Below are 9,613 nucleotides of genomic sequence, written 5' to 3' on the forward strand. Positions count from 1 at the left end.
GGCAAATTAAAGTATCATTAGAGAAGATATTGCTACAAGGCTCTGTTGTAGTATTTAATATTGTAAATAATTTCTGTTTGAGACGTTAGTTATCCTTAGGAGCAAATCTTAATCCCACAACATAAGTTATTTAAGAGATTTTATTAATTAGGTATCTAACAACTCGGTGCTTGTGAGTTGAGAAGACCCAGTTTTATTCATGAACACTCTTCTCAATAAACTTAGTAGTTAATATACATCATAAAAGTGACTTAAGCAAAGCCCATTTACTTCAAATTCACATAACATATCAAACCTATTAGGTATAATTAATTACTAAGAACTCTTATGTTATAAAGACACCTATTTAGAATTATTCAACAGTGAATTTGTGCAATTCTCTAAAGTTCAAAATCAAAGTAATTCCCTAGTAATGAGATTACACTTTATTTTATAAAGCTTTATTTTATAAACTAGTCAAAAGAAAACAGAATATTTGAAAACAGTTAACAGTCATCCAGCATGACCTAATAAGTGGCTATGACAATGTATCGTTCTGGGATCTTAGTGTTCTGGCTACTTCTATATGCTATTATAATGGGTACTTTAAGATTAAAATTACTAGAAGAATAAGCCCTTGTCTCAAACTATACCTTCACCACTCTTGGTAACTAAGGCGCTCTCATTACTTATTTTAGCAAGGCACAGGTTTTCCTGGAAAAATCAGTACTCTGTCCAAAATTAATAACAAATACAACCACTGAAGTGCCATGAGTGACCTAGATTGCTCTCCACCCCCGCCCCTCCTTCTGGTAAGAGTACACACAGTTCAACTCCCTGTGACAGGTTTTGCTAGTGAGAACACCACATTTACAGAAAAAGATGGTTTAAAACTTCCACTCTGTTTAACCAAAGATATCCATACATCTAAGACTATGCCAGCTTCCAACAGATTTGCACACAATCAGAATCACCTCCTCAGATATCTATTTTTAAAGCATTAGGTAGAAGCCAATGTCCAAGTGTGGTTTCAGGCTGCAAATCCGAATTTTATATTGACACTTAAGTAGGTGCTACAGGTAAGAGAAAAGTCATTTAAGAAAGAAGGGGGAAGGGAAAGGGAGAAAATTTGGTTTGGATACACCACTGCATCTCATACAGGTGGACATTCCTCGTTACACTAGAGGTTGTGAATTGCATTTCTCTTCATTTGATTTTTATGCTGCATAAAGGAACACCGTCACTCCCTTGGGGGACAGAATTTTGCTCTGTCAGAGCTTTCTGTTGCGCATAACAGTTTAAAAAACTTCCAATTAAAAATCGAACTAGTTTTCCTGTTGTCTTGTTGGTGCATATATACACACACTTTCTTTTGTTCCAGAGTTCCTTTGGAGACATACATTGAAAGTCTTCTATCCCTCCACATTTTAAAGATGGGGAAATTGACGTTCAGCAATGCAATATACAAAGTCATAGAAAAGTAATCTCAGTTAAGGTCACTAGTGTGTCTACTCACAAGTACTTTCAGCTCTAACAGCCTGCAACTCAAACCCAATGTAAATCCAGTTTCAATTATCTAACAAGTTATGAGTTGGATTGCATTAATAAATCTGATCTTACAACAGCACATAGTGTGATGGTAAGGTGGAAAGCAATGTAATCCAATCCTTACCGTTCTCGGTTAAATTTGAGTGAATGAAGTATAGCAGGTCTCTTCTGACGTAAGTTCCACAGGTGTAAGGTATCATCAGCCAAGGCACTCACAAGAGCTCCCTATGAGAAAGAAGAAGTTTTAGTCGACTTAGGTTTATAAACCTAGTAACAGTATATCATCGTCATAGTGGAAATACATTACTTATTTGCTACCAGAATAAAAAAAAAATTATAAGCATGCTCATCAACACCATAGCACAGGTAAGTGCTAAGTAGTAGTAACAATGCGATCACGTGTCATTCAGCTCACTCACATTTGGTTCAGTGCTATACTGGGGGGTGATGGGGAAGGAGAAGCTTTTTCCAGTGCGTGCACATCACTTCCCTCATGCCCACCTCTGTAGAGAAATTAAGCAATGAACTCAACCACTACTATCTATGTGCTGACAAAGCTAGTGAGGTTTGACTTCACCATTCCTCTGAGCTAGAAGTCCCTCTACAAATCTGGCCCCAGCTAGCTCAAGAACAGCACTGCTGTTAGATCTCAGCTGCTATACCCCTAGAAAAAACACATCTGAAATTACTGAGGGATCAGATTAAGCATCATTGCTCAGCTCATGTCTAAACCAGTAACTCTATCAAAATAAAATTAACTACCTACTGAAACTGTTAGTACTATTGAAAATGTACTTTACTACTTCAAGAGATAACTTGCAATGTTCAGTGACATGAACAAATATTCCTAGGAAAAAAGTTCTTGCTTATAGCAAAAGAGTACTCTAGAGACAAAGATATTTTCAGCAGTTAGTCAAGCATTTTCTAAAATTAAAAAAGTTAATTTATTTATAATTGTTATTACTGTTTGCCATTCATGCTGAGAATCACTTCTGTTAGCTGATTTTGATACTTAATGAGAAATGGAAGAAAATACACTATCTGCTCTGAATTATGGAATATGTACATCATTTTACTAACCTCATTAATTAGGAACTGAAGCTGGATTACTGCAGCTCCACTGTCATGTTGGCAGTAGCATTCAACTCCTGGCCGACCAAAGCTGGAATTGGTACCATTAAGGAATATTTGTTGTATGTAACACAGGAAAAAACCAAACACCATAACCGACATTGTCACTTTCACTAATACTGCATTCAAACAGGTTAACATCCTGCTTCTAGCTAGTGCACTCAACATTTAACCACATAGACCTGAGTGATCACCAAAAAAATAATTTATAAACAACACAAAGTAACACAAGAGTTGAGGCCCATCTTATTTATCCCCATGGAATACAAAAATTATGTATAACTGCTTAACTTAGTTATTTAGAGGGATTCTTCATAAATGAGAACATAGGAGAATGATGAAGCAGTTATTTTAGTAGTGTTAAATATCAGGACTAGTATAAAAGGAAGTTAATCTAGATAAGCATCATAATCAAATGATCACATTTTTCAAGTGCAAAAGGAGCTTTCTCTCCTTTTTAAACACTACTTACAGATGAAAGAGCTGAATAATGCAAGGCATGTTAAAAAAACATGCTGTGACAGAGATGATAAGATCAGTAGCCAAAATACAGGAGTCAATGGGAAATTATGTATAATGTAAATTCCAGGATCTCTGTATCAAGACTTCCTGGATTCACACCAACTATGAGATAACAAAAGATTGTTCATTTTCCTCCCACACATAAATCAGTCCTATACTTCCATAATGAATATCAGTTAGAAGCAGCAGCAACACAGATTCTTTCAATTCTCCACAGTTGATTCATTTATTAGTTGCAAAGATTCTGTATTTCAAATGTGGTTATCCCCTTTCTTCTGATATGAAATTAAGGCAATTCTCCAACCTCTAGGAGACATAGCAGAAATAACACAAGTCATGCTTGTGTTTCATGCAAAACACAATTTGCATTAATTATGCAAAGCAGTCAGTATTTCATCATTATAGTATACCCAGGGTTTCTGGAGTATAGTTTGACAAAGAGCTGAACACCTCTTATTTTAAACAAGGACCTTAGTTTTTGGAAGAAGGGAAATAATTCCAAAGATGTATGCAAAACAGGGAATATAATGTACAATTTGTTCTCTCAGTATACACTAGAAATTAATAGAACAGTACAATTCTCACCCATTCTGCAAGTTTTCCATTTTCTGTGAAATTGTTGATCAAAACCAAAGTGGATACAAACACTCTTAAAAATATATGCATTCACACTAGAGACAGTTGAAAGGCTTAAGAGACTATTAGGTTGCATGCAAATCAAAACTCAAACGCATCTCCTGCTCAGCCTCTAAGCGGAAAGATAAAACGTAAGTAGAACTACAATAGGAACAAGTCTGCTTCAACACACCGCAATATTTTAACTTTTAAACTTCAATCACGTTCTTCTCCTAGACTAATGAATCTGCATAACATCCAGCTAAATGATGAGAGATATACTAGACAGATGCTGAATAATCCAGCAAACTTAATACCAGCTTTCTTCCCCGAACAGAATTAGTAATTTAATTTTGTTCTGGCATGGAAAGGCTTAAAGAGCCAGCTTGCCTCACCTGTTTTTTCCCTTGTATTTTAAATTCTTATCAATATGTTTCCTGTACAAAGAAGTAACCTGTATTCCACTGACAGTTTATAGCTCTTAAAAAAAAAAGACAGACAGATCTTGAAACTTGGGGGGGGGGTGGGGGGGGGTCCCCCTAAATGATACCTTCCTACACAAACTCAGAATACTTCTAATGTAAAATCATTGCTTTCGCATTAACTATGGACTGACTACACAAATTGCCAGATTGGAAAAGATATACCCACAAGGAATATCAGAAGTTTCAGAGCAGATTTGCTTCAGCTTTGCTCATGCTCCTGCATTCACTTGAATTAATAATTATTTGCAGAAATAGACAAAAAGCAATTTCTGAAAGTGAAATTCAGATGTTTGTGGGAACTGAATTTTAAAACTTGTTATTTATCTGCACTGACACAGGTAGTTTTCTAACAAGAGAAGATTTCCCTAGCCCCTCCCCTGAACATTAGCTTCCAGCATAATTAAATGTAACCCTTGTTCATTCACCCACCCACAGTTTATTTGGAATTGAGGCTTTACAGCTACCTTGCCTCAAAACAAGACGAGTATGACCCAGAAAAACAGAGAAGCCCATGGATTCCTCTGGTTACTCCAGCCTTCAAATCCTATCCCTCAAATGTTCTCTTTAAGCATTTCTGATACAAGTATTTCTGGAAGCACTGTTATAACTAGTCAGTAGAAATTTCAATATTAAGAGTACTCGAATGTTTCTTTAAACAAAAAATCCTTTTGCATTTTCCAGGACACCTGAACCAGTTCTCTCTAGAAATCAGTAAATATGCAGCACTGGGAGTAAGTTTACACAAGCTTTAAAAAGAAGCTTGCTCTGAATGTTTGGCAAATCAGTGGAAGCTTCATATGCAGATCTGAAAATAGAGTTTGGCCTCTTTTATAGTGCTTACAGTTATCAAAAAAATAAAAATAATCCTTGCAGCTAGTCCCATTTACTTCCTTTACCTAAGGATTATGTCATCTTCACTTTTTCACCTAGTAGCTAAAATTATTCTTCTCAGCTCAAATTAATATCATCCTCCTAACCAGTATTAATCTTCTTTTTTAAAGCAATGCAAAGCCTCCCAGTTTTGCAGGGTATGCTGAGTTGAAAAAGCGCACCACTTAAATACTGACTGTAGAAGGATAATAATACACACCTGTTTCAGTACATGTTAAGCATTTCTCAACCACACAAAACGGGCAGCATCGCAGGGAATGCAGTTTGTCCAAATCCTCTATACTTGCATATGTGTGCTTAAGGCAAGAGAGCTCACTGTACTAAGCAGTGATCATCTACCACATAGTAGTCCCCAAAACAGGCAAAAATTATAATGAATAATGACAAGATGGGCAAACCATTTTAATTTTGTGGACAGGAGAAACTCTCTGCCAAAGACCTAGGGTAGCTCTAGAGGAAAGAGTCTGCTCTGAGCAGTTTTCTAATCAAAGACCCATCCCTCCTCCTTCACTTCCAAGCATTTCTTTCACTACTCCTGCTTCATCCCCTATTCCAAATATTAACAAATTGGTTAAATTAACAGCTTCTCAGCTGTACCTTTGCATATTGCTTCTGTGTTCCCCACCACCATTAGGAAATTAACCCTGGAAAACACTAGTATTTCATTGTCTTCACTGCATGTTTTTTGAAAAAGCAAGAGACAAAAGCTGTGGCTGAGAGAAGGAAGAGATAATGCACTCACGTCCTAACATCAGCGTTCATTTTCATAACTGCTACGAGTGCAGGTCATACATAAGAAAAGCACAGTTTCATGCTAATTTAATATCACATGACACTGATTTTACTTTGATTTGTGAGAAAAGGCAACAGCTCCAAAAGATTTTTTTTTCCAAACAAGCTTCAGACCTAAGCTTACACTTTTTTCCCAGGCAAAATTAAGGCATTTCAATTAGTCATATGTGAGTTCTCTCTGCAAAATATTCTTTTTAAAAGTTATTACTATTATCTACATAGCTTATCTACATAGGAGCAACTCAGTGCACGTCTGCCCTTAGAAGTGACATTTTGAAAGAGAAAACTGATTTCAGAATATTTATGACAGACTCAAAAGAACAGTCCTTTTTTTTTTCTAATTCTTTAACTTAAGTTACTCTAAGCAGACTTAAGGAATATTGGGTTCTTCTTCACCTGTGGTTGACCCCTCTGACATAGGAGACAGTTGCAAAAACTGTAGCTATCAATACAATTCCTAGCATAAGTCAGTTATGTATACAGAGACACATTTATAATATACTTTCCAAACAATCACCACACAGATATATGCATCTTCATGCCATTACAATGCTATAAAAAGTTTTGATAGTACAGCACAAGATATGGACCATGCTCCTATATCAGATTTGCCAGTTATGATAGCTTGAGATCAAGACAAATCTGAAACTGTAGCAGCTTTTAAAATTCATTCCTAGATACTTCTCAAAACTGTAGCTGTAACACCTCACAGTATTTAAACATTTGACAATTTTGATGCAAAAAATAGATCTCCGACTAGAGGAAAACATACCAATGATCTGAACTGCATACAAAACACTAAGGGCAGTAGATTACTCACACTGTTTTTCTGTATACCAGTCTGTAACATATAGCTCTCCAGGACTGCATATTATATCTGCATGTTTTACTATAGTCATTGCTATGTAACAGTTTTCCACTTCACTTAATCAGACCCCAAATTATTTTTATAGGCAGCAAAGCCACCACTTACTTTGCACACACTTTTGTATGTGCTTTGATTGTGGTCTCGAAGAATTATTGTAACAGAAAAAAACACACACTGATGGTGAGTTTCCCAAATAGTATTCTAAGTACATAAAGATTAAAAGTCTGTCTGGTATTACTCACCATTGCCAAGTCTGGATACAATCCAACAACAGATAAAAAACAAAGACTTAATTTATATCAAGTTACAGAGTACCATAAAGTCCTGGTGATACATCTAAGCAGGACCGAAGCAGTACAAGAGCAGCTTCACGCAACTTTCCTAACTGTTTGTCCATCTTACCTGCACCTAATCAGTATTATTACTTGCACATACAAAAGCAAGCTCTCTCACAGAAACAATCTCATAAAGAACAATCTATCAAGACACACAGCTATTTAGCACGAGCGTTATTCAAAAAGTCAGAAAGTACTACAGTCAACACTGTCTACAAAACTAACTTTGACCTTTCCCATCCATGTATTACCAAACAAGATAAAATAAAAATCCACAAAACACTTTCGGGAGAGTTTTAGACTTCATACCAATCCTGATACGGTATCACATCACTATTTTTCAACAACTTCAGGATTACAGAGTTTCCTTCTAAAGCTTTAGGCCTGCATAGCATCTTGCTGTGTTTTATCACTCAGCTAGGCAGGTCTTTATTCCTCCCCATGTCTCAGTATTTATGTCTGCAAAAGTATACAACAGTATCTAACATTTCAGATCCACTTTCCTGTATGTAAATAACAGCACCAAGCAAAAACAAACTAGGGCTTTAAAGCTGAGATTAAAGTTTGTCAGGTGGAAATACTATCAAATTACCGGTAACAATTTACTATGGGAATTCCAGCCAGACCACTGTGATGCATTCTCCTTCTGCCAGCTAAGGAGAGTGAGAAGGCAAGAAAACTGACAGTAAGGAAACAGGATAAGGAACAGGAAGACATCAGATACAGTCAGAAGACACTGGCTGCAGCTTCCGTGCAAATATAGCACTAGATATCTAGATACAGTTTGACCTTGTTACTTGGACAGAAAAAAGTCAACATTACATATCATACTTGGAAACCAAATCAAGTGTCCCTAGAGACTAAAGAACTATAACTTCCAGGCAATAAAAAAATTTACATTCAGCTTAATTCTCTTAGTCATAAGGATGAACAATGCAAGGCACCTCAGATACGAAGAGGCTAAGATCTCAGTCCTGGAAGGTTACCAAGAGGTTTTTCCCAAAGGTCTTCCCTTCTCTTGGAGAAGGAGGGGGGGAAGACAGGAAGGTAAATTGAAAGAGATCATTTACATGCCAAAATACTGGAAAATGCATTATTTTTCTCATTTTCTAGGAATCTTAACATTATACAAAGTTTACAAATATTTTTGAGCATAATGGCTATTCAGTGTTTTATTTTTTTCAGTAACAATGAAGGCTGAGAAGCTGCATACAGATACTTTATGTTTGTCCAAAAAAGTATTTGAGATGCATTATTATGAAATTATTTAACACCATTTGAGTTCAGCAGTTTTTACATCCCCTGACACTCATAAGAGTTCATGCTTTCCTGGGGGGAAAAATCATCTGTCCTTTTTCTGTTGGGGGGAAGGGGGCAACAACAGGTATGGTATTTAAGCAGTTGATGCTAGATCTTATTACAAATATCATATTAGCTTAACAGGTTACAGCAAACTACTACTGCTGTTTGCTACTGCAGCTTTAGAAATTCCAGTGAAGTGGTGACTACACAACTGCCTGGAAGCTGAATTTCTCAACTTCCAAACCAGCTACCAATAACATTAGTTCCTGCATAAATGCAGATCAACTTCCCTAAGTATTCACTTTGTTTATAAAACAATGCTCAGCTCCTTTAAACATCAGAAGCCAACCGATTTAATGCTAACTTGAAAAAAATCTTAGATTGAAAGGGTGAAAAAGGAGCTCTGTTTTGAAAAAAATACCAAAGTGCATAGATCTCAGTTAAAGTTCATTAACTACTTTCTGTATACAGGAAGTTTCAGCAATTTTAAAGCACTAAAGAATTTTTTTTGCTTAGTTTGAGTTATATATATTAAAATTAAACAATTATTGAACTAGTTTGCACAGAAACTGATAGGGAATGGATAGTAAGCAGTTACTTATATCCGATCCATTTTCTAACAGTGATAATAGCTAGGAGTCAGAGTACATCTTAAACTTCAAAGTTGCTTACATAAATATGCACAAATACAGTATTTCCCAAACAGCTATGAAAATTGCCAGCAAATTTTCTGTAAAGGCTGTATTTGGTAGAATTTTCTCATAGCTGCCAGTGAGAGGCAATCGTTCATTAGAACAAGATGTAATTAAGTAGTACAAAAGCAAACAGGATTAAAAATCTGTGATTTGAAAAATCAAACAAGAAACAAAATTGTTTTTAATGATGTTTCTATATGCACAATTCACAGATAGCAAAGCATGCTGTTAAATGAAGAGGTAAATACATCAATTTAGACTAAACAACATAGTATTTTCAAAAAGCTAACAAGGCTACAGGCTTTCCTTGATTTTACTCACTTTGTTTTCTGATCCAGGTTCCACTACTACGAGGTTCTACTACTTTAGCCTAAAAGCTGTATTTCAGCACTAACAATGCAAAAAAGGTGACTAATCTGATACTTTTTTGAGTGAGGTGGAAGAAAAGGA

At 35.9% G+C, this 9,613-nt stretch overlaps 1 protein-coding gene across 1 annotated transcript in view; it reads right to left on the reverse strand.

Moving 5' to 3' along the window:
* The window catches only part of STXBP5 (syntaxin binding protein 5 (tomosyn)), a 109,475-nt gene that overhangs the window by 79,398 nt on the left and 20,464 nt on the right, over positions 1 to 9,613 (reverse strand). Inside the window, exons 2-3 of the mRNA XM_009325374.1 lie at positions 2,608 to 2,689; positions 1,652 to 1,752 (exon numbers count right to left, since the gene is read on the reverse strand). The gene's annotated coding sequence lies outside the window, so the exon portion shown is untranslated. The remainder of the gene's footprint in view (positions 1 to 1,651; positions 1,753 to 2,607; positions 2,690 to 9,613) is intronic.

Source organism: Pygoscelis adeliae, unplaced genomic scaffold (assembly GCF_000699105.1).
Source record: "Pygoscelis adeliae isolate BGI_AS28 unplaced genomic scaffold, ASM69910v1 Scaffold300, whole genome shotgun sequence".
Lineage (NCBI taxonomy): Eukaryota > Metazoa > Chordata > Aves > Sphenisciformes > Spheniscidae > Pygoscelis > Pygoscelis adeliae.